The sequence below is a fragment of the Patagioenas fasciata genome, chromosome 2 (assembly GCF_037038585.1).
Source record: "Patagioenas fasciata isolate bPatFas1 chromosome 2, bPatFas1.hap1, whole genome shotgun sequence".
Lineage (NCBI taxonomy): Eukaryota > Metazoa > Chordata > Aves > Columbiformes > Columbidae > Patagioenas > Patagioenas fasciata.
Genome location: NC_092521.1, coordinates 21,132,877 through 21,158,588, shown reverse-complemented (window position 1 = coordinate 21,158,588; position 25,712 = coordinate 21,132,877).

Here is a 25,712-nt window from a genome sequence, read left to right as displayed (position 1 = left end):
TAGCTGTGGAGATCAGCAAAGAAAAAATTACTCTGTCTAAGTATTGCAGTGCTAAGATGTATATTCTGTCTGGGCCCATTTTTATTAGTCCATGAAAAAATAAAATAAATATTATTTTTTAGTAAATATTAGCTACTTCTGGCAATAGTAAAGCAATAATAGTACTAAGAGGGGGAAGAGGTGGGGAAGTACTAATAGGGGGGAAGAGAGATAAGTGTTTCTTCAACAGAGATTAGGTTTCCACAGACCAAGGGCTGAACCAGCTTTTTTGATAAGCGCACTTGTAACCCTGGAAGAGGATCCCTAGCCTTAAAACACTACAAGTTATCCAAAGCCAAAGAAGACCCTGCTTGGTTGGGCTTGAATTCACACATGGGATCAGAGGCAGAAATTCCCGCCTGCAAGAGTTTTCTCTTAAACTGTCTGTAAGGGAGTGTACGAATGTGCCTTCTCATTAGCCCTGAAATAAAGGGAGAGCACTTCCATCAGCTGGTTGGTTTAACTGGAATGAACACAAGAGTGGCAGCTTATGAAGTTACTCTTAACACTTCCCTGCTGTTATTGTTTTCCAGAGGAAGCTTCTTCATCCCAATACTGAACACAGGAAGCAAATGAAGAAATCACTGGGCTAAATCACCCAAGGTAGAATTAGCTACAAAACTTTAACTCATATGTTAGTTTATGTATTCCAATATGACAAATACACAAAAATGTATATGGAAAAATTACAATTTTATATATGAAATAAATATTATAATAGAGGCTATAAAGTTATCAAGAATCAGGTAAAAAAGTCATTGCAACACATAAATTAAGGCTTTCCCTTTTTCATCTCCATAATCTGTTTTGGTTTTTAATTTTTTTTAATCAACTGTAAAACACAAAAGCCTTCCTCCCTTCCTCCCTTCCTCCCTTCCTTCCTTCCTTCCTTCCTTCCTTCCTTCCTTCCTTCCTTCCTTCCTTCCTTCCTTCCTTCCTTCCTTCCTTCCTTCCTTTCTCCCTTGTTCCCTCCCTCCCTCCTTTCCTTCCTCTCTTCCTCATTTCCTCCCTTCCTTCTGCAAATTTGTATGTCTTAAGCCTTACATACTTCCAAGTGGCCACATTTTCAGTGGGCTTAGCACATGCTTCCAAACTGGTCTCCTATCAGGAATAAGCACACAAAGCCTGGAGAACACATAGTTACATACCACCCTTTAAATATATCAGATCCCTTTTTTTGTCTTCTAACCCAGAAAGGCCTAATTGATGAGTGAAAGTTTTATCAACATGACTGATACAAAGACAAGTGATATTTTGTTGATGCCAAAAAAAGCCCTAAAAGGCAGATGATTCTAACAGTGATAGACATTTCACAAAATACTCATTGTGCTTTTTTGAGCCATTTTCACATCATCTCATTATAGCTATGGAAGAGAGGCTTTGCCCTCTCTAATTATTACTATTAGAAAGTTAGTGACAGGAACACCTCAGGGAAAGCTGTTAAGCAGCTTAGAAATTAAAAAATAAACATTCATATTTGTTTAAACGTTTGAGTGCAGGGCACCAGTTAGTTTGCTGGTACAGATTTTCAGTCATAACAATTAACCTTCGAGGTAACTTTTCCTTTTATTTGTTTTAGAAGTTTATAATTTGGGACTGGAAAAAAGTAATTTCATGCTTCAAGTATAACAATATATTGAGAGCTTTTATCCTCTTCTCACACACGGAAATGAGCTGTTATTTTCAGACCTAGTGCACTCAATATGCATTCAGAGTCTTCTCCTGATAACTTAGGAGAACTTGCTTGATATCAGGAGATTTTGACTTGAAAATTCATCATTCATTCATTCTTCCTGAAGATTACTGACAATGTTAGGGTGGATGGCAAATGTCAGAAAAGGAAGATTTTTTTGTAAACTGCAGCGTTTGTTTACCCGTATTTACCATGTTAGCTGACATCTGTGACATCACATTGTTGTATCACTTGCTGCGAAAAAAACGCTATTTAGGCAACACCATATTCCCTGATGATAAAAGTGAGGAAGAAAATAATAATTAAAAAAAGCTCGTAATTTGTTCCTGGGTTTATATATATTTGTGTGTGTGTACAATGTGTATATAAATATATATAACTTGCTGCATAGATGGAAAAGTGCAAGACATTTCCCCCTTTTCAAATTAAAAGACAATTTTATGGAGCAAGGGTCTGTGGAGCAAAGGAATTGCAGTAAGTGTGGGGAGCCTGGTGCAATGCATTGCATCAAGTATAGCTGGCAGATCGGTGGAAGCACAAACAAACAAACGGGTGGTTTTGCTGACATTCTTTCTCTAAGGTGACTATTTTGTCTGCCTGTTTATATCTGGCAGTGTAATGCTCACATCACAACAATGACTGATCAGGAATATGTGTCCTCTGTAAAAAGGAGTGAAAGTCCTAATTTTATGTTACTTTAGTCATGTGTTTAACATACAGGTTTGCACTACATCTCTAAAAAAGGGCTCCAAAGCTACAATTGCAGTCCACTAGTCCACTACGTGAAAAGCAAGTGCCTGCAATTTTCCTGTTTTCATGACACATCACAAATGATACACCAAGGTGATAGGGACAGTGTCAATTTTGCTTTCACCATAATTACGTGTGTAAAATATCAGTCAAGTTGATAATATCTTGGATCCATCATCGTCTGCCATAAACTTAGAATTCAAACTCACTCCCAGCAATGACAAAGGCAAGAGTCACTGTCATGACTGGAGATCTTGTAACTTCTGTGTGCTCTTGAATACCACAGAAATCTGTCACAAAGACCCGGTGTTATTGTTTCTTTCTCTTCTTCCTGCTTTTTTTTAAGCACCAGCAAAGGTTATGTATCAAGAGTATCTTCTATGGAACAGCCTTTTTTGAGATTATTCCCACATTAAAAAAGAGAAAGCTATACTACCAGTTTCATATACTGTGAATTTATCCTGGTAAGGTGCATTGGGTTGACATATTTTTGTATAAATTTCCCTAAGTAAAAAAGTAATTCTGGGTTCTGCAGAGTCCGACACAACTTACTTTGAAGAGGAGCAGACTGTAATTGTAGATCTGATACATCCTGGCCTCCATACTGCCATAAATCTGGAGATAAACCTAAAAGCAGTAGCAAGTACGAGCCTAAAGAGACCAATTATATTAGTCAAAGGCACCATGGGTTTGGTACCTGCAGTGCTTCTTCACTCAAAAAAGAGAGCAAAAGTCAAGGAGTAAAGGAAGATTCTATTATACTAAACGCATGAAATCCTCTAAGCCTTGCTTTATCTGTAGGAAAGCTGTAATACAAGCTATCAATTGTTCTACCTGATCCTTTTCTTAGATGTTTTTGCAAAGCTGACTTTGGACTGCTAGCTCAAAGTTTTTCTTCTCTTGCTTTGACATGTCTTAACCAATGTTTCTGATGGGCTTTTCTCTCAGAACCACTTCTAGCCATTTTTAAACCTAATATTTGAAATTTCTCTGCTAGTTTTGGAGCTTAAAGCTCAATTTTGTCTACATTTCCTGTCACCATTCAGGTTAGATGATGAAATATTTGCTTCCAAATTTAGGATACCCACTAAACCACAGTTCTTCACCTGAAATACAGACCTGTGGAGTTCAGGCCATGCATTCCTCTCAGCCCAAAAGAACACTGGCTTTACCTCCTCACCTTTCTTTCCTAATACTATAGGCCTGACTCTGTCCATTTTCTTGGGATGACAACTCAGTTCTGCATTCATTACTGAGAAATCTTGATCTGCTGCTAGAGACTGTTCTGCAAGGTAGAGTCAGAAGGGCTTATACAATGCTTGATCTAGCCAATGTGACCTGTGGGCATAGGCCTGGATCCAGACATGTTCCAAACTTCACTGACTTTAGCACAATGTTACAGGCGAAAAGTGTAGTAAAATTCTGAAGTGATTTTCACCCTCTTCTCTTCTGATTGCAATTGGTAACTGTCCCATTAAACAGTCGAAGCTGTGCAAGGCCATAGTATAGGCCAGATTTTCCAGTCAATGAGATAACTTTGGGCTATTTATGCTGTATAAAGTGAATTTTCAGAGCATTCTGATGCATAGATTTAAAATTCAGAAAGATGCTGCATTTTGAGTTCTGTGAGTTGTGAACAAGGTACTGCATTAAATAAGCCAGTGGCCTAATCAAGCCTGGGAGCTCTTGTATCACTGTTGATTTAAGAAATCTAACATACAGAAAAATAATCCTCTCTTCACCTTTGCAGATCTTGCAAATGGATATGCACTATTCCCTTAAATCCATAGCTGGAAGAGAATTAATAACTAGGGTATCACTAAACTGATTCTGTACGGTATGGCAGGGTGAAGAGATTTTATGGATAAAAGTTCCTTGTTAGCGTTAGAAAAAAAGTTGTGATCCTTTACCGCTATCACAGAAGCCATTAGGCTAGACATTTCACAAATATTTGTACCTTTTTTCCTCATAGTCATGCCAGCTAACACAAGCTATATTACTGGCTTTACTGAGTGTTCAACACCCTCTATGCTCCCAGTAATAGCTGTAGTAAAAAGTCATGCTCCAGGGTGTAAATTAATCACCTGCATTTAGAGACTGAGAGAGAATCAATAAAAACCCTGTAGTGCTGCCTGCTTTAACAAATTTCTTTCTAAACACTCTTCAGCTCATTTTATAATGGTTATGATGAAAGTTTACACCTAAAACTTGCAGTCTCTTTCTTTTTATCCCAGACCTTGTCAGGGTCCTGAGTGCATAGCTGGTGGGTGAAGGCGCAGGGCTGGCCGAGCCCAAGGCTGGCTCCTCTGCTCACAGGGGGTTCATCAGAGATCCTCAGTGCTGGCGCTAGTCTGGACCTGCTGCCTGGGTTTTCTGGCTCAGCCTTGGAGCTGCCCCATCATCCCAGACGGGCTGGGCTATCACTGAGCTGTGCCTGGCCCCGGTCAACTGTTTTCAGGCCTGATCCAATCTGACGTGCTGCTCAGCATCCCAGCTCCTTCTTACTCAAGTCAAGGCTCCTGCCAGCGTATTAATTCTCTGGGCTCCCTCCTGGCTCACCCTCGTCATACCCTGTTTTATATCAGCCAAGTTAAAATATCCAGATCATGTCTTTGCTCATACAAGTGCTTTCTGGAATTCAAACCCCATCACCAAGAAGCACAAATGTCTGTGAATGTCTCACACAACCAAATGGAAATAAAAAACGCCAACAGTGAAGCAACCTGGCATGAGTCCAGTGTAAGGAGTGAAATTGGACTTCTAGTTCAGCTTCACAGCATGAAATTATCCCATCTTTTTGCCTATTTACAAGTACTGCACAGAGGTTTATTTACTGAGGAGTACCAAGTCCAGAGGTTTTGCTTCCTTGCAAAATGCATTTTAAACAGGTACAGAAAAGTAAATGATCGTGTCTCCTGCTACAAAATTCTGTGTCTGAATCTTAAAAATTTAAAAAAATATCTAGAGGATAGAATCAACAGCGAGGATAGAATCAACAGCAAGAATAGCTGAGCTTGTTTGATCATCTAGCTGCTGAGTTCAAAATCTTGAGGAATCTAGCAGTAAGTCAGTGCTTGTAAAGTATTAGAAGGAAGCAAAGGGGAATATGTCCTTCTCATAAATATGAACAGGAAAAGCAATTTACCTTCACACTCAAAAGATATTGGTTTTAATTTGTTTTTTCTTTCTCAAGCCTTATATGATATAAGAACTTTTCCTAGGATTATTTTTAAATATGATCTGCTTGAAGGCAATGTGCTCAGTCCCTGAGTGGGAAATAAGCTTCATTTAAGTCAACAGCAATCTGTACTGCTGATTAAAAAGCAAGTGCTGATGGGCTTCACAGGGAGTCTCATCCATCTTGTCTTAGCTAAGAAGCTGGTAGAGAAAATGGTGGTGGGAGGAGGGGAAGGATGATGGACATTGTTCCATGAAACATTGAACAACAACAGCAACAACAATAAATCATGAATTATCTCTACTTAAAAGTTCTACCACTGTGGAAAACTGTCTATGAAAAGAGGATTTCAAACTGTTTGATGATTGCATATCCTGGGAATTCAAATGAACTTTGTCACCACTGCCAGTTTCATAAAAGAATTAAGTCACCAGCAAGGCACAGATGGCATTTCTGAATGAACAGATGATTATGCCAAGAGAATATTATGCTTGGAAACACATTTTATTGATATGTGAGTAAAGCTGTTAGGAGGACAGTTATGGAAAAGAGGACCTAGCTCTTTATGGAACACCTGAATACAACAAGAAATTAGGCAGTGGCTAAAGGTTATTTAGTGCCTTCTTCAGTCCTGCTTACTGGGAATTAATTGGAAAACTATCTAGAAATCCTGATGATTAAAATGGTGCTATAGTTAATGAGTACCACAAGAAGACATGTGAACAGCAACAATTACATAGTAAACTGTATTTGCGTAAACTGAAAAGAGATTATGTACTAACTATGGGATTTCCAAACAGCATCAGTGTGAAGAACTTAGAAGAGGGGCCAAATTCCACAATGATTCTGAGTATAAATTCATATCAATGAAGAAAAAAAATTATGCTCATTGATGTTGACAGACTCACAAGTCCAAATATATGTCCTTTGTTGTACTATAAGTTAATGGGGTTACAGTGGTTAAATGCATTAATTCAATTAGTACAGTTACTTCTGATTACACCTGTGTCTTCAACTGCCGAGTTGGGTTCACTGACTCCAGTGGAAATGCTGTGACTGTAAACCAAGGATCTGGTGTGAAAAGAATTCAGAAAAGGGGTGCATGATCTCTTGCATTACTGCGTTTGAAAATGTTGAGTTCACACGTGAAATGGCTGTTTCTAAGTGAAGACTGGAAACAACGGATTTGGATTCTGCACCAGTTTTAAATCAAAGTAACTCCCCTGAGATCAATCAGCTCCTTCCGGCAACTTCAAGATGGTTTATGTAAGGGGTTAAATGTAGCGCACGAGATTTTTGTCAAGGTTGAAAGATATTCAGCAGTATATCTTGCAGGGTTGCATCATAGGTGCCAGCCTCAGCTCTTCTTATACATTTTCTCCAGCATTGAGGACAAGCCTTGGAGGCAGATGACCCTGGTGAAACAACACAACCTCTGTAGCTTGAAGGAAACTGTATTCGTCATCAACACGACAGCAAAAACTACATGTGTCCCTCAGACAACATTTATCATGATGTCAGTGATGAAAATATATGAGGGATTACCTACGATATTTAAAAACAACCCATGTTCAATTACAAAAGTATTTATGAAATTAGGAATAAACAAGAGATTTAGATTTTACTAGAGCCAAAAATGAAAAATTACCAAAGGGAAAAAAAAAAAAAAAGGAGACAGACATACTCTTCTTGATTTCTTATCCAATGTGAGATAAATGCAGATTTTAGTAAGGGAACAATTAGAACAAAAATAAGAGATTACAGAAATCCATTTCTCCCACATAGTCTCCTGCTGCTATATTTGACCTTTTTGTGTTATTAAATGGAGCCCATGGGTCAGGTGCCAAATCCATTTTTTTGCATTTGTGCAAGTTGATTTCAGTGCCAATAAAATTATATTAGTGCAAAGCAGTGAAACATCATCCAGAAAACTATTTTGTATATGTGAGATGAATACATTAGCTTTTCAGCAGATGGCCATGGATTCTTCCAGACAGAGCATGTCTTGGGCTTTCAAGAACCATTTATCAAAAGGAACACTGAATTGTCTTCAGTTCTGCAGAATTCACTCAAGGGGAGCAAGTGCTGAATGATTTAAAGATAAGAGGCAATTGTACTGCAAGTCATTGTCAGCTCCAAGTACAGTTCCCATTGGTCTGTGCTTCCTATCAATCAGAACTTCATAAGACACCTATCACTTGTTGCTTTGTGGTTCCAGAGGTACATTTCTTTGCAAATTCCTTTAGAAAATATTATTCTTCTAGTCAGTAGGGGAAAGAGGGTGTGTAAACTACAGCTTGAATATCCAGTATTATTAAGTAGCTCAATTTCTTAGGTTACTTCTGTGATTCTGCCATTTTGAAGTGAGAAGTGGCCAGCAGAAGTTAAGAAAAAAGATCTGCATTATGTAAACAAGGAAAATATTTCCTAGCTATCTAATTAGAACTTTTTAATGAAGGATACAGAAACTGTTTGGTAAAGTTTATTAGAGTTCAGCTAAAGAGATTCTGTATTCTATTGGTGAAATAATAGGATTACCATTTGTGGTTTTAGAACCCCTTCCATTGAACAATGTCAATACAATGTGCAGAGCTAAACTCATGAGGCCTCCCATCAGTCTAGAGATGTAGACGAATTTAGCTGGTGGGTTACATTTATCCTTCTCATGTAGGATGAAGGCAAGTAGGAAACTCAGGGAACAAATAATATTCTTACTGTGGATTTTCATGGAGTCAGAACAGGATTTTCTAAGTGGCTGATGAAATGCCATACTTCAATTTTTAGACATCCCATAGCAGACACAGTATGTGGGGAATGTATAATGAGCCATTAGGAAAATAGAAGCCTGTAGATATCTGGAGGGCACTGGTCACGTTTATTGGCTGTCATTTAGGGAACAGGAGACAGTTGCTATAGTACAAAGTGAAATGTCAGAATCTTTTAATCAATATATTATATATGTAGGAGGGATATGCAAAGTCTGGAACAGACAAAAATGGCAACTTCCTTCCCTAATTCTGAGCAATCCCATCTACAGTACTCTGTCACAGACACATTTCATATCTATTTGGTAAATACAGCAGACATCATGCCATAATGTACTATGAATGTTAATAGCACAAGTAACAGTCATAGTTTATTTTTACTGTGTATAAATGTGTAATTACAATTTGCCAAGTGTAAATAACTTGTCAAAGGTTAGACAGAAATAATCTAAGAATGGCATTACCAGACAACAGTGTAGATCCATATACTCAGAAATGTGCATTGTTCTACTGGGTGGAAACGTCAGGACAGTTGGCATTCGAAGAATGACGGACTGTCCAAACCTTTCCGGTTTATTTTTTATCTACATTCCAATGCAACTTCGTGAAGTCAGCTGATACTGGTGACATTAGTAGAATTTTTTGCAGTATCAAATAATAGTACCAATTTGTTTTGTAGGCATATATTACTGTTTGTATATATAACTTTAATAGATAATTAAGGTTCTTTTCTGATTAAAAAGAAAAAAAAAGGCTAATTTTTATTGACAGAAAATTTTCATCAGGATTTGGCTACAATGGTTCCAAAACCTAAAGTATGAATCAAGATTTCTATAGCTACTATTGAAAGTAATATGATCAGATGTTTGAACAGCCACCAGAGGAAGCCAATAACAGAAGCAATTGAAAACTTCTGCTAGTGCTAAGGATTAATACCCTAATGAAGCAAGATGGGCGAGAGGACAAAGTTCTTTTCCACACAGTTTTATAAGTACAATGGTTTTATGCAGAAAAGCATTTAATGAGTATATGTTTAGCTAATTTAGTAGGCAATTGTACAAAACTTGAGGCCAGATATTTTCTATGCGAGTCTGAACCTTCATCCAAAGGAGTGAAAGTATAGAGCAGTGTAGGGAGAAGGGACCTGGGGGTCCTGGTGGACAGCAGGATGACCATGAGCCAGCACTGTGCCCTTGTGGCCAGGAAGGCCAATGGCATCCTGGGGTGTATTAGAAGGGGGGTGGTTAGTAGGTCAAGAGAGGTTCTCCTTCCCCTCTACTCTGCCCTGATGAGATTGCATCTGGAATATTGTGTCCAGTTCTGGGCCCCTCAGTTCAAGAAGGACACGGAACTGCTGGAGAGAGTCCAGTGCAGGGCAACGAAGATGATTAAGGGAGTGGAGCATCTCCCTTAGGAGGAAAGGCTGAGTGAGCTGGGTCTCTGTAGCTTTGAGAAGAGGAGACTGAGGGGTAACTGTATTAATGTTCATAAATTTGTAAAGGGTGAATATCATGAGGATGGAGCCAGGCTCTTCTTGGTGACAGTACAGGAGGTTCCACTTAAATATGAGAAGAAACTTCTCAGTGAGGGTGACAGAACACTGGAACACTGGAACAGGCTGCCCAGGGGGATTGTGGAGTCTCCTACTCTGGAGACATTCAAAACTTGCCTGGACACATTCCTGTGTAACCTCATCTAGGTGTTCCTGTTCCGGCAGGGGGATTGGACTAGATGATCTTTTGAGGTCCCTTCCAATCCCTAGCAGTCTGTGATTCTGTGATTCTGTGAAAGTACACAAAATCATCCCAAAGAAGCGAAACAACAAATTAAAACGGTGTGTCTTCACATACTGATGAGAAGAAGAATAAATCGTCTAATAAACAACTTATTTCTTGCCAAGAATAAAGAAGACAAAGTTTTCTCACCATGTCGCTTCTGGTCTGTAAGAGTGGAGTATCTGTGAAAATGTATTTACCTCATCATTTATTAGTGTCATACTTTATTGCTTTACCTTCTTCTTTTTTCCCTTCCAAAAAACAGAGTTGGAAGCCTGAGGAGGTTGTAAAGTCCTATAATCAAACCAAGCACTAGTTTTCATGGAGTACCAATGGGACACATTGCTCAGAAGAGTGTCAACAACCAGGAAGACTTGTAAGATTTAGGTTTGCTCTATTTAGGAAACACAGTAAGTTTAAAGGATCTGGGTATATTTGGGTGGAATTGGAGTTATCTAGGGTAACACCTATGGAGTAAGAAAAATAGCAATTAACACACTAGTTCCTTAAGAAAATAACACATCACTTGAAAACATGTGGGACCCACTCTGATTATTAACTTTTGTTTTCCTTTCTTGTTTTCCCATTTTTCTTCTTTCCACCATGTACCAAGAAAATGGATATTGATTTTTGAAATGCTGGCCTCTAAAACCAAACAATATTAAAAAATAATACCTCATCAAAAGGTCTAAAGTAAAATCCCACTTTGTGATTTCTCTTGGAGCAAAAGAGTAGTGCATTAAAATGTTGACTAAAGAGAAACACCTTCAGAATTCAAATGCAGAAGATAAAATTTATATCTGTAGAGGGAATTAAGATATGACTGGCATTAGAATAACAGTGTCAGTATCTTCTCTATAAAGGGAGGAATTTAGTTTATTTATTATTGTTTCAATACTGTGTGCTCGGTTTAAATGGTGACCTAAGCATTAATTTGGGATTAGTGATCTACTAGACAGTGGACTGGAGATCTGGTTCATTACTTCCCATGCACACTGCCTGAGCATCACCATTAGACACCTTCATGTATCCCAAGCACTGGATTCACTTCTGTGCAAGGAATGGGTTAATGAGGTTCTCAGATAATGCAGTGATTATAGATTATATTGATTTGTCTTTGTGTTTAAGGAGATTTTTTTTTAACATGAACAACATTTTATCGACACCGCTTTGTGGAATTATAAAAAATACTGCAGGTTATATAAAACTAAGTGAATAAAGTTGTAACTTCTGCAGTCCAGACTTATTGAAAATGAGATTTTTGTATTTTCCGTAAGATATCCTGCCAGGAGACTTTGTGCAATTTGTTCCTAAGGGATTAACGATCTGCTGGATATTCTGCAGATATTTATGATTAGCAAACTAGCATCAACCAAGAAAATAAATACTTAAAAATACATACCACTAAGAGGCAATTCTCATGTAAAATTAGGGCTCTTGATTGGGATTAAATGGCTAACTAGAAGGGATGGTTTGTCTGTCTTGTCTGCTAGGCCAGGACTTTTGGCAGACAAATAATAAAACAAAAAACACTCAGACAAAACTAACTGTTAACAGGTTGAGGTGTTCATCCTCTATGGAGGATCGTTACCTGGTGATTGGGGTTTAAAGATGAAAAAAAAAAAAACAAAACAACTATTTCAGAAGCTTGATGGAAGAAGATCACCCCTTTAACATATCTGGACATAAGATTTATACTATTGAAACACTCCTGGCAGAGTAACATGCTGGAAGCGTCAGGAAATATATCTGGAAAGAAAAAGTACAATGCAGGTTCTGACCTAAAATGTTCATACCTTAGCTTTGAACCCATTGACCAGGTAGAAGACATTGTGGTCTCTTCTGCATCAGACCCAAAATATAATTACAGATACATGATCAGAGTTAATCAACCACAAAGCATGCATCTGTAGGGAGCTGCTCACAGAGGTTTAGAGTGTTAAACAAAAAAATTCTGTACATCTGTGTTGAAGTTCTATTACATCTTACTTTCATCTTTTAACATTGTGTTTCTAAAATTAGTTACATGTTCAAGTGTGTTTTGTTTGATGAGTTAATTTATAATGCAACCTATTGAACTCTAATGGTTTTTGTGTATTCTGTACCTTATCAGACTGTGGTGATTAATACATTACATTGTGCCTCATATAAATGCTTCAGAGTTGACAGCTTCTTAAGAAAGTGAACTGGAATTTTTTTTTTCTTGTGAATCACCAAATAATCGGTTACCTATTGCAAACACAGGGGGTTTCTTAGTACTCAGAACCGATGTATGTATGTCCATGTACAATTTGACTTTTGCTTCTGAAAGAAGGCATTAACTGAAAAATCTTTTTACTTGAAAGTCACCTATATTTGGTATAGAAATCCCTGGAAGACAATACAACACATAATGCTGCTATTCATAGCGCTACTTTTCGGAGTAGAGCAGCATCTTAAAGGATCTGCTTCCCCACAAGTCAAAGGAAGGAGCAGCCCTGTTACTGTCACTCTTGCTTTCCCCTTCAGATACATCTGTGTTTGGAACTGTCAACTAACGGCGAAATAGTTTTACTGTGAAGTCACCCCTCAACAGTATTTCTTATTGCATTACACAAAGGTCTCCAGAGAGATGTCCCAAACCTCCTGACACTGACACTGACAAATCACTTGTCTGCAGCAACGCTATTGACTGCAAAAACAGGACAGAGATTTCCATAAGGGAGTCAGGATTGCCTGGCACTGTCTGTGGTTGCAATTCAGCCTCCTGCTTGCAAGGAGAGAGGCACGACAGTGTCAGGGAAGCCCTTCTCTCCACGTTTTACATTCCTTGGAGTTCATGTGTCAACATCAGAACTTCTGCTGATACAAGAAACAGCCAGGTAGCAAGTAGCAAGTGGAAAATACACACCTGATGTGGGAGAATACAGGGTATTTGGCTCAGGGACAAGGCTCTACTAAATTATAAATATACCACTAGATTGCGGGAAGGACAGGACTGGGCCCTGTCAGAGGGACTGTGGGATAGTTTGGAACAGAGAAGGGAAGAAGAAAAGAGTCTCAGTCTGCTGAGTAGAGGTGGGCAAAATAATTAAGTGGTTCACTTAGAGTTACAACAATTGCCCTATCCTAGAGTATGCAACTGGGGAACCAGAAAGCATGGTGGGCACTTAGGATAATTTCCACAGCTATTATACTAAAAATATGATGTGTGAAAATATGGATTTGGGGACTTGAGGGGTACATGTTTCAGAACAGAAGAAATTCCTTAGTGCTGATCCTGAGGCTAGTGTAACATCAATATTGAAGAGTCATGGAAATCTCTCAGGATTTTGCTTAGTGGAATGTTTTTAGCCAATGAGAGAATAAGATTGCGGTTTTAAAGACGGAAACCTGCACTACTTCTCAGAAATACCAATATCTCAGTTCTGACCAAACTTTGTATTTCAGAAAAAACTCTTTTATTGCATACACACAGTTCATGATAGCAAAATTTAGAGCTGCATATTGCAAAGAGTTCTGCCCCTTTACATTCCCTGAAGCTTTTATACTGACTTAGGTAGTGGTTAATGAAACCTCGTAGTAACCTGGGGAAATAAGCCAACATTAATAACTACAGATTTTTTGTTCTGCCTTCAAGCAAATCTTTCACTGCTTTTATTGAATGTTAACAGTAAAAGGATATATGGGTTTATGTGCCTGATTCATTGATCAATTATGTCCATCTAAATTAGGAATAATAGTACTTCAGGAATAATGAGAGCAAAAGTAAAGTAAGTAAAGTCTTGCCACAAACTTTAAAAAAGTTAATAAATTTTAATACAGCATAAAAAATGGTATTTGAACTTTGAGGTCTTTCTTAAACCAATAACAGAAAGAGATCAACCACTGTGGCTTCGCTTATTTTCCCTATAGGACAAAAACCAGACATGTGACAGAAAATTATTGTCTTCATTGCTTTCCTGCTCAATTTGTTAAGTAATTTTTTAATTTATTTTTTTATTTGTTACATTGCCATATAATCAGTTGCACATGAGCAATTTTCATTAACGAAAACTGTGGTGAACTCAGTGCACTGAAACTGGCTGTCTGGGGAAAAATCCTGACAAAACTGATACTCTGAAGCTATTGATCATTGTGTCTGTGATCTCCATTGAATGAGCAGATATTTCTTAGAAGTAACTAAAAAGATCAGCCATAGCAGTTCTGTGAACTCATGATAGAACTGTACCAAGGTCTTGTGGCTGGTTCAATGGCATTCTTACTAATTAGTCTGATGAGGCTTTTAGCATTCTGAGTGCTGTTATTGAAGATGAGAGGCATTAAGTATCAAGCCAGATGATCTGTTCTCGTTAAAGAGGTACAAATGACTAATGCACATTCCCAGTCAGAACAGACAAAGAAAGATAACACAATAACTATCTAAAGACAGAATAGCAAAATTGTATTTGGATGTGAAGAAGGTCAGAAATATCCAAATACTACCAGCCTGAATTTTTAAAGTAACTTTGACTAATTGTTTGATCCCTTCCAATGCCTAAGTGCATGATAAGTGAACATGAAAGAACTGGAGGTGAGATCCCGATCTCTTTAAGTCAGCATTTTAACCCAAATATGTTTCCAGATTCTAAATAATGGTCAGTAGTTATTAACAGTTCTGTTCATCTTTCCTCCAAAAATTGCAAATACTTGCAATTGCTGCAAAGTAAATATACTCTTTGACTAATGTAAAGCTTGCCACATTGGATTATGCTCTTTATTTGAACTAAAGCAAATAGTACTAGGAGGAACAGTAAAAAGTCACCTTTGTAGTCCACTGTTCCATTTATTCTAGTGCTTTGCCTGTGGTAGTTGCCCAGTATAGCTAGCTAATTTCTGATTTTACCAGTTTGAACTCTTGACATTGGACTGACAAAAATGAAAGAAAAAACCAAAATAAGACAAAACACAAACCTGCCAGTCTCTTCATCTCAGAACTGTGATTATTTCTACTCTTATATCTTTATATCAGGGGTGTCAGACTCATTTTCACCTGGGGCCACATCAGACTTGCGGTTGCCTTTAAAGGGTCGAATGTAAGTTTAGGACTGTACAAATGTAACTACTCCTAAATGAAAATTAGTTTGACACCCCTGCTTTATATGATAAGTAGCACTTAAGGGAAATTGTGTGGCCAAATATAATTATGCACTTCATTCTAGATACAGAAAACAGAGGTTTTCCAGATCAAGTCAGTCAAGACCTTGCAAGGATAAAGAGAGGAAAAAATTAAAGATGAATGTTTTGTAAACATGTTAAAATATTGCTTTTTAGTATGGGCATTACAGGGAGGGTGGAATGCCTGGGAATTGGTTACACCAGGTAGGGAAACTAATCGCATAGAACAACATAATGACTGCAAAAAAACCCTGCCTCTAGTTATTTGGATTTTTTACTTCATGCATCACTGAAAACATGTTGCAGTGAGACTGTTAAATCATAATATACCCTTAAAACAGGACTGAAAAGAAGTGAGTCAGTGCTCTTTGAGATTTTGTGCACTCCTGCAATGCTCCTGCCTAGACTTACTAGGTATGATTCAGTTGGCCAGGAACAAGCATCCACTGTCATTTGAGATGCCGTAGGTGTCTCACCAGTCTTTCATCTACATCTTCTGAAGGGTAGTGATCTGCTGTACCAGGTTCAATGTGAGTTCTGCCAGCCCAGTGTGGATGTCATGAAAAGCCTACAGCACCTCAAATGGCTGTAGACTGAATCCCACCTACTGTGATCTGTTACAGCCGTAAATCACCACTTGTGTTAGAATAGTGAAAAACAGGCAGAGAGTGCCACTGGGAAATGTTGGGAGGGCACGTTACTTCAGCCCTTTTGCAGGGCAGGAGATATAGAGACCTCTCACATTTTCCTCACTTCTTGTCGAGATTTGACCATGTTTTCCATAGCAGGGCGATTTGGCCTCTGTGTCCTTCTAAACTGGTCACTAGCTCAGGAAACTTCCAAACTTCCCTAAAGATGACAAGTTGGGCAGTCTCCTTGTCACACCTTCTCTTCCACCTATAGTTGCTCAGTTAGATGCACTCTCAACAGTAGTATGATTTTGATTTATTACAGTGTATAAAAGTAGCTGTGATTCCACAACAGGTTGCCAGCACCTTCGGATGTGTTCACCCTTTATGACAACAGATTTCAGCCTCTGACCCTCCCTGTACAGCATGGGTTTCTAGGGACTTTTTTCTAGCTATTGAAATAGATCTTTTCTGCAGCCTGAGGGGCTTCAAAGAGGAATATACTTTAGATGATGCTTGTAATTTTTTGATGACCTAAGTATTTTTTCATAATTGTCAGTGAATAACTGATTAAGAGTCATACAATCACACGTATCAAAAAACTAACTCCAGACTACTGTAAATGAAACCATATAGAAGTATGCACTGGTTCAGACCACTACTTCATGGAAAAGGTCTCTCTTCAACTCTAGGAATTAGCTTCTTGCCTTTATTCATCTTAAGAGTTAAAACAGAGTTTTATTCCTGGATGGGTGTTTCTAATTTTTTGTCTATTGCTTTTCTGCCATCTTACCTCTCTCTAAATGCTCTTTCATTTCCCACTGAAGGAAGATTCTATTAAAAAAGCTCAGTGTAGGGCTCTCAAAATCTTTTCCATAACATGATTAGCTCAGTGATAAGGAAGTTTAGAGACTATTTTAGAATCCCTCTTGACTGGATAAAGCTCAGAAGTCTTTGTGACATCTTGAAAAAAATTCTATCATCTAATTTAAACTATTGAGACAGCAGAAAAAGGAATTAGGTCTCAAGTTATGGCTGGTATGGACTGAAGGAAAAATAGTTAACTCTACCCTTTACTGAACCCATTTTCATTTGGATTAGAGTTTGCCTTGCACTCCATTCTGGCTGATAAACTCAGAAATATTGAGCTACTGTTTAAAACATAATTAAAATATGAGAAGCACGGAATTACAGAATATCTCAAGTTGGAATAGATCCATAATGATCAAGTCCAACTCCCTGCACCACGCAGATCTATCTAAAACTAACCTATAGGACTAGGAGCATCATCCGCACACTCCCTGAACTCTGACAGGTCTTCCTGAGGAGACTGTTCCAGTGACCAACCAGCCTCTCAGTGAAGAACCCTTTCCCAATGTCCAATCTGGACTTCCCCTGATGCAGTTTTATCCCATCTCCCCATGTCCTACCACTGGTCATCAGAGAGAGGAGATCAGCACCTCCTCCTCCGCTGCCCCCTTTGGGAATTTTTCAGCTGTGATGAGGTCACCGGAGGTGAAGAGTTGATGATGTATAATAGAGGTGAGGAACACATAAATACAAAGTGATGGTAAGTAGGCAAAGGTTAAATTTGCAGTGTTCACAAGCCAAGATTCTGTTTTCATTGTGCTTGTTCCTGCTTTTAAATGTCTGCATATGTATTCCCCCAAGCAAATACTCTGTAAATAGTGTGCCAGCTATGGAGGTGTCCTAGGGGTTAAAAGCAGTTATGCTTGTAAAGGAGAGGCTGTTGGGGCCGCTGCCAGCTGTGTGACATGTAACACATGCTGACTCCAGGTGACAGAAATGGAGGGGGCTACAGCCCTCTAATAGCTCCTGGTAGATCCTCTGATGGCCACATTTTTTCTCTCTCTTTCTTCCCATAGTGCTTTAGATTTATACAACAGCTGCCTGAAGTTCTCGTCTCACATAGTTTGCCAGCATCGATATGCCTGTGTCCACAGACACTAAATAAACCCACATAAGTGTGGGATGCTTAATATCATCTTATCTGGAGCAAAGATTTCTGCTCTGGTAAATTGCCTTTATCTTTGGTTTACTGCCTCTGCAATGTCATGTAAGTGCTCCTCTATAAATAGAGTGTACTTAGAAACAATGGTTATAAGCTGTTGATTCATGAGTTCACTCTATTGGAGAGGTCTACTTTCAGAAGAGCAATGTATAATTAATTTTCTGGTTTATAAAAAGTATTATTTTCACTGAAAAATAGTGTTTTTTACACGAACAAGTCAGCTTCTGAGAGCATGATTAAACTAATCAAAAGGAAGAAAAGGAGTCACATTTTCCTTCTGCACATGTATATATCTCCATACATTTTTCCTTTCAAAACATGGTGAAAGATATATCAGGCTCAGTTTGGGTTAAATGGCAAAAACAGTGGTTTTTTTCAAGCCTTCATTGAACACTGTGCTCTACAGGCACACTCTACTAACTTGAAACACCAGTATGAAGATTTGATTCCAATAATAGCAACAGCTTAGTACATCATCTGCCGTTTGTGCACCATTTAATATGTTTCAACAGATTCTTCTCTTTTTCGGTAAAGGAAGGAAAAAGCAGAACCATTACCTTAGGATGGCCCCTGGCCTCTCTTTCTCCTTATGTTTTCAGTTCTTTAGGAGGCTTCCATACCTCTGCTAGTCATTTTCAGTTTTAGGATCATTGTTAAGGTAGCTAGATGAACAAAGAAAATAAAGAAAAACAGAGACAGACAGACAACTGGGAACTTTTGAAGAAAGCTCCTGTTGGTATAGAGGACATTTTTCACAAACAACTATGCCAGTTTCTTTCCACCAACATTTGCTTAGGAAGTCTAAAGGGGCCAATTCTCTTTCTCTTCTGCTGTAAATGAAGAGTTACTCCACCACTTAAAGCAACGCAGCTGTTATAGTTAAGCGTAGGTTTAGTCCCAAGGACTTTAGTCTCAAAAAATCCCAGCTGAAAATACAGCTAACAGTTTAGATCCTTCCAGATTTTTTGCAGTGAGCTGTCTAATACATCTGTGCTTTTTAGCCTTTTTTATTTTTAAAACTAAATGTGACATGTGGAAATGTAACAGGTTTTACAGGCTCAGTTGAAGTAACACCCAGAGCATCCAAAGAACTCCAGAAGGAAAAATTATGCGAGATAATGAATGGAATTGATGGAATCTGGAGGAGCCTCGCAATGACCTGGACCATCTTCATCAGCTCTGGTGGCTGTACCCCATCCCGTCCTGTGTATTTGCACATGACCAATTTGTTGAAATGCTTCCTAAACTGACCCTTGTCTGCTGAGCTTGTCTTCATATCCACAGACTGTGGTATGGGAAATCTGTTCTGGAACCCTGTGTTTGTACTAAGGAGCTGAGAGATATTGTCTTATCATGTCCTTTTCAGTAAAATGACAGTAACAGTACTGACCACATTTACAAAACAGTTTGGATTCACATGTGAATGCTATATAAAAATTACTTTTTATTACTGCTCTCAGTATGTATGAGTGAAAATGCCAGCAGAGAGTTAAAAGTAGACATGCTAATCAATCATGCTAGTTTTTATTGCCTTCAAGTCTACTACAGTCCTGTTTTCTTTCATCTGAACCATATCGTTAACACACTCAACACCCCTCAAGGATCTTGTGGGATGTCATCTATCAAGTGTAAGCGTTTAAGAAACTGTCCCCTCTATGCTCCACTCATTTTGTCAGTGCATATTATTAGGTAAATGCAAAGTGGAGACTGAATTTATACTTCTGCACTTGGACATAATCACATGGGCATACTGTCATTTTACTGTGAGAAAAGCTTGGCATTATCAGTACCCTAATGTAATGGAGATATTACCCTGATCTTTGAGAAGACTGGCAGCATGTTATTTCCTTCCAAACTTTTCATAAAACCACTAGCAATAAGCAGACTGGGATCTTTACAGTTAGCAGTTTCCGATATCTGTGTCCATAGCCAACCATTTCTAACCTGTGGTGAAACAGGATTGCTAGTAGCCTGCTGCTAGCGTTTCTCACATCATTCCCTGGATTCCTATTTTATTGTAGCCAAAGTGCTATAATTTTCACATAAATTCAAATAAGATTCATGAGAATGCAAATATTTGCAGCACAGCTCTACAAAGCACCTATGCTGAGACCCTTGAAGGTAATGAGGCCTAACTGCAATCTCAGTAAACATCTAAGCCAGAGTGAGGTGCCAGGCTTCCCACAAAACACAGAAATAGCTTTAGTTTTCAAAAGAGGGCTAGTCAGCAATCAGATATGATAGTACAGGATGTTGCCTGTGCAATCTCTGAGTGATATCCAGAGAAGGATGTTGTTCTAATGTGACACCACCTACAATAAGCAGAAAAGATGGTGTAACTGTTTAAGCAACATACTCTGCCAGTCTTTTACTTCTTCTAGTAGTAGTGCCCAGCGTGAATAACTCTGTGGACTGTTCAGCTGTGAAAATATTACAAATCCAGGCCAGAGCTGGTCAATGCATATTGTGCGGCCTAGAAAGGGAGAGGTTAATCAAAGCTGAAGTTTTGTGGACTCCTTGATCATAAATATGAAAAGAGAGGGGAAAGTCAACATTCCAAATAAATCTTTGAATACTGAAGACAGCCACCCCCTCTGCAGGTTTGAAGGCTACATTTCTACTGTTTTGCTAGAGGGGTCCTTCAATTAATATTTTATTTCACTCGAGATGACTGAGAAAGGTCCTTTGATCCTAAAATGTCATAAATTATGTACTCTTTTCAGGTACTATGCTTTATTCAAGGGAAAAGAAGGAAAAATAAACACACCCCAGGACAGACATTGTTATGAGGCGCAGGGTCATAATTTACTAACTGTCCTTACTATAGAAATTCCCTAAGGATAATGGCCAACATGATAGAATATTAGTTGTCACCCGCAGCAGTAATACAACCAAGGTACCACAAAATCTACATCCAAATGTCTGCTGAGGCTTAAATCTAGTCAAGGGCCCCATCTGAAGAATCTTTTCCAGAGGTCAGGCAAATCTGTATGATCTAATCTGTATAGTCCAGATCAGGGACCTGAAATCACATCCCAGCCCTGTTCCCAAAACAAAGTATTATTTATCACACTAAACCATGTAGCTGTCTCAGCTAAGCAGTTTTTCCTCTAATGCATATTTACAGCAACACCCTCCCTCAATCTTTTCACCCTCTAACTGATGTCTTAACTAGTAAGACAAAACCTGTTCCTTCCTCCCCTTTCTCCCTATCTCCTGTCCTGCCTCCAGTGCAATAAGTAATTATCTATACAAAGTAGAGCATATTGAATGGGTAAAAGAGAAGATGGTCCTCACTAGCACAGCAAATATTCTTAGGGTATAGAGCACTGAGGCTCAATTGCCATTTCTGAAGGTGTTACAGTTATAGATAAACTTATCAGTAGGAGAATATATGGGATTTGGTGTAAATTAAACTTAAACTGGTTAAATAAGTGAGAGAATACCCATTTTGAAAAAAATTCTTTTGGACTTCTGAGGTTTCAACATGAACCATGACTAGGTAGCATTTCAGTAGCATTTTGACAGCTTGAACCTAAGCTAACAGATAAACGTTTAACCAGAAAAAAAAAAAACAACAACAAAAAAAAAAAAAAAAACAAAAAAAACCCCAATGCATCTTCTTCTTTCATCTCTGTTTCTTAAGTCAAAAAAAGGAAAAAGAAAAATAAATCAAATACTGCAGTACAAAATCACTGAGTTGCATAAGGAACCAGTAAGAACAGCAGAATTACAGCAAGGCAAAAGGACAGATGTGAAGAGTTCTGAAGAAATTGTGTATTTAAATGTATGTCTAAAGCAAACAGATTATTAGTGATGTACAAATGTTATTAATGAACACATATTATTTTAATTAGAATCTCCAGAAATGTGTATTTTTAGTGGTTTGTGGTCAACAAAAGGTTACTTTTTCTCTTTGACCAAAGTTGTTTCAAAAGATTTGGTCATCCTGAATCCATAATACATAATGACAGTAAATGCACAACATGCATAAACATGCATAAAGTTACCATAAACAATAAATGGAGTCTAAATGGAGTTTTATGTATGCTTAGAAATACCTTGGTCTGCTAGAACATTGAGTCAACTCAGCTGCTAGGGCAAGATAACTCCATTCATTGTTGTGCCAGCCCATTGCACACCAGAGCAATATATAAAGTAAGTCAGACAAATGCAAGAGGAATGCAGAAGGAGAGCTGAAAAATTCTAATTCATGAAACGAGCATAAATTAAGAAACAAGATTTTGTTTGGGATGTAGAATTACTCATTTCCTTGTTGGCCTACTCCAGGCTCTGATTGCAAATAGGTAATAATTGTAGAGTACCTTCAGTTCTGCACTCAACACTGCCATTTCAGAAAGCTTTTGGGAATAACCTTTTCTAACTTTGATCCTTCTGAATCCTTTCTATCTTTTTCTATTTGATCTGCCTCTGGCCTATATATTTTTAATAAATGCTTAGGAACACATAAAGAGATGAATCAGTTACAGAAAAACTTCCACTCAATACTCGGTGGGTGACTATGCCAGTTCATAACACTTGTCAATGGAGCTGATCTGATCCAGCCTATCCAAATCAAAAATGGAAAAGACATTTCCTTCTGAATTATGAGCCGGCTGATAATGACAGAAGGCCAAAGAAATGGATCAGTGTTGGGGAACAGAACACCCTAGAAGTTCTCTAACAGTCAGCAATAGACCCATCTTCAGAAATAATTGTCAGCTAATTTTATGTCTTGAGTAATTTAGTGATGACATAAATATTATCATCAGCACAATTGCTAACACAAGACATTAACAGAATGTTGTAATTGTGTTGCTATCTGAATATGGTTTCAGTTCCATGGGGGTCAATGGTAAGCTTTCACTTACTTTCACACAAGCTGATCCAAGTTGTTGAAGAAACATGATTAAGCGGTTTGAACTGGATTCATCTCACCTGACTTTAGAGATCTATGTGTTAAGCATCAGATCTAAACTACATGTCCATGTTTCCAGTGTAATGAATGGCTAGATGCATCTCCAGAGTGTGCTTCATTTCATTCCGGATTTGGTGTCTAGGAGAGGTGGGAGGAATCACCAACTCTTCTTCTCTTGGCTATAAGAAAGCCTCAATCATTGTCTTGATTTACTGCCTAAGTTTTAAATGACTAAAGATAGAAGATTTGTGTGGAATACAAATCTAATCCCAACAGCATCGGCGCCACATCATTTTAACTTTTTTTTTTTTAGACAGCAGAAGAGGTAGACAAAGAATTTTAATATTCTCTTTTCCTTAGTCAAGGAACAATATGATGTGCCAGAGAGAAAAAGTCAGTATTAGAAAAGCAACCAACAGTACAACTAATGTTATGGACTTCTTTTTTTTTTTTTTTTTTTTAGTTACTAAGATGAAGGTCATCAGCTCATCTGTTTCTTGGCTGCTAGTGGAAGAACTTACTCAAAAAACCAATATTTGTAATCATATATATGTAGAGAATGACATCAGTACATCTCACATCCCTTACACTTGGTAAAGCTCTATAATATGAAGAGAAGTTTGGTAATAGGTCAAGTTAGTAACATTACATCAATAGTACGTCTCTAATTAACAACTGAATGACTGCCAAGCTCTGCAAATGGAGCCAACAACAAATGGATCTCTCCATCTCCCACCACTTATTTTATTACCAGATAGAGCCAGCATAATGCATTTCCCTGCAACTCTACAGTCATGATAAAATCCAAAGTAAAAGAGAAGGAAAGTCCCAAAAGGGACATGAGAGGTTTGCTTGGAATAGAAAAGCTTATCAATTTATCTGCCAGACATATGCCAAAGTAAAGTGCTGTGATCAAGAGATGATGTAGGAGGGACTTTTGTCACGGGTGTATAGATTCAAGTATAAAGCTTTGAAATACAATTATCAATGCTTTGTATGTCCCTGGGGCAAGTCTTTCCTTAGCTCTGAAATGAAGATCAACCAAAGCACATGGAGGAGATCAAGGAGGAGTGGAAAAGGGAGTGGTTCAGTGTGGAGATGTGAAATGGTGGGGACTGTAATGCAGAATCTGCTTCACTTTGTCCATCAAACCCTCAGAGGGCAAAGCAGAGCACCAGGCTAAGCACAGACAATACAGCTTCTGCAGGCACAGCAGCATCAAGAGCAAATGGAGCTCTTTGCAAAAGTTTGTTGTAGATGGTTTAGCAGCTACCATTGACTTTATGGTCTGGATCCAGAAAACTGGGCCAGAACATTTTCATTATAGTTGTAAGTTGTGTTGGAGGCACAATAACTGAAAAATATGCATCCCATATCAAAGAAAGGTAGGAAGGAAGGTAAAATTATATGGATCATTTCTTCCATATTCTAAGGTCTCTGTCTTTCATATATGTATCATGTAATTTATTCTTTTTTATGTTTTTTTATTGATAGAAATATTTTATGTCTTCTTCAATGTCACTGCAATGAAGTGGGAGGAGATTATGTTAAAAGCTGCCTTAGCCACAGAACATACTAAAAGGAACATACATCTTCTACCACTTCAGACAAATTTGGATGTGCCAAAAGAGAGAAACACTGTACCACCAAGAGAATTAAAAATAGCTCTCAGTCACTTCTCAAGACCTTGCTGGTCATAGTTAGTGATGTCCTCATTGTGATCCAAAAGGTAAACACCAACATGAGACAGGAAGGAACTGGTCACATGTCAGATGAAAGCAAATAATGTATTTTCTTCAACATATGTATCTTTAATCTGTAAAATCATCTCACTACTAGATGTACTCAGCTTCAGCCACAACTTATTTCCACTCTTTGCCGCCCCAACACAAAACAGTGCTAGTACTGATCCTTCTTTAAAATTCCGGGTTTGTATTTTTCCACTCCATAGACATCGCTTTTTAATGTGACTTTATATTAAAATAATCCATTTTGGCCTCTGCTCAATATGCTAAAAATTGATCTATAAATCTTTATTCTGGTTTTAAAGCTGTGCAACAGTAAGCTAGAGTCTTTCAAGCATAACATTCTTCACTCAAGTTCCAAGGGATAAAAATGCTTAATACATGATCAAAATCTAGTGCTATTTTTTTCAGTGTGCATAAGACTTTTGATCTAATCTACAGAGAAGGCCTTTAGAAATGATGCAAGCTGACAATTCATGTCTCGCTTATTGCCATTTAGAAGGGCAATGGTTTGCTGGCAGCTTGTCCAGAAGAAGTTTCCAATGCCTCAGTGTACACATCACCCAAAGCTCTCACTTAAGGCCAATCTTCAAATGTCACTGGTAGAACATAAACAAATGAAAGGTTATCCTAATTAAAGCTGTGATGGACTAGTTCAAGACAATTCAAAAGAGGCAAAAAAATATTATGAAAGTAGTCTAAATAAAATCTTTGGTAAGAAAGATGAAGTTTTCATTGCTGGTTTGTTGGTGGATTTTTTGTGTCGTGTTTTTGTTTGTTTTTTTGTTCGTGTGTTGGTTTGTGTTGTTTTTTTATTTTAATTTGGATAAAGACATTTAAGACATATCTTTGCCTTCTATTTTTTCAAGTACATTCCTTTAAACTTGTATTCTTATTTTAAACAGCTCTTTCTAAGTTATTGAAGGCTCAGTATATTTTCCCTTTTGGAAAATGAATTTCCATTTGGGAAATTCTTGGCAGGTCTCGCAGTAATAAGCAAATTTTGGCATTATGGGGAGCACCAGAAGACACTCCAGAAAAAGGCTGTGTGA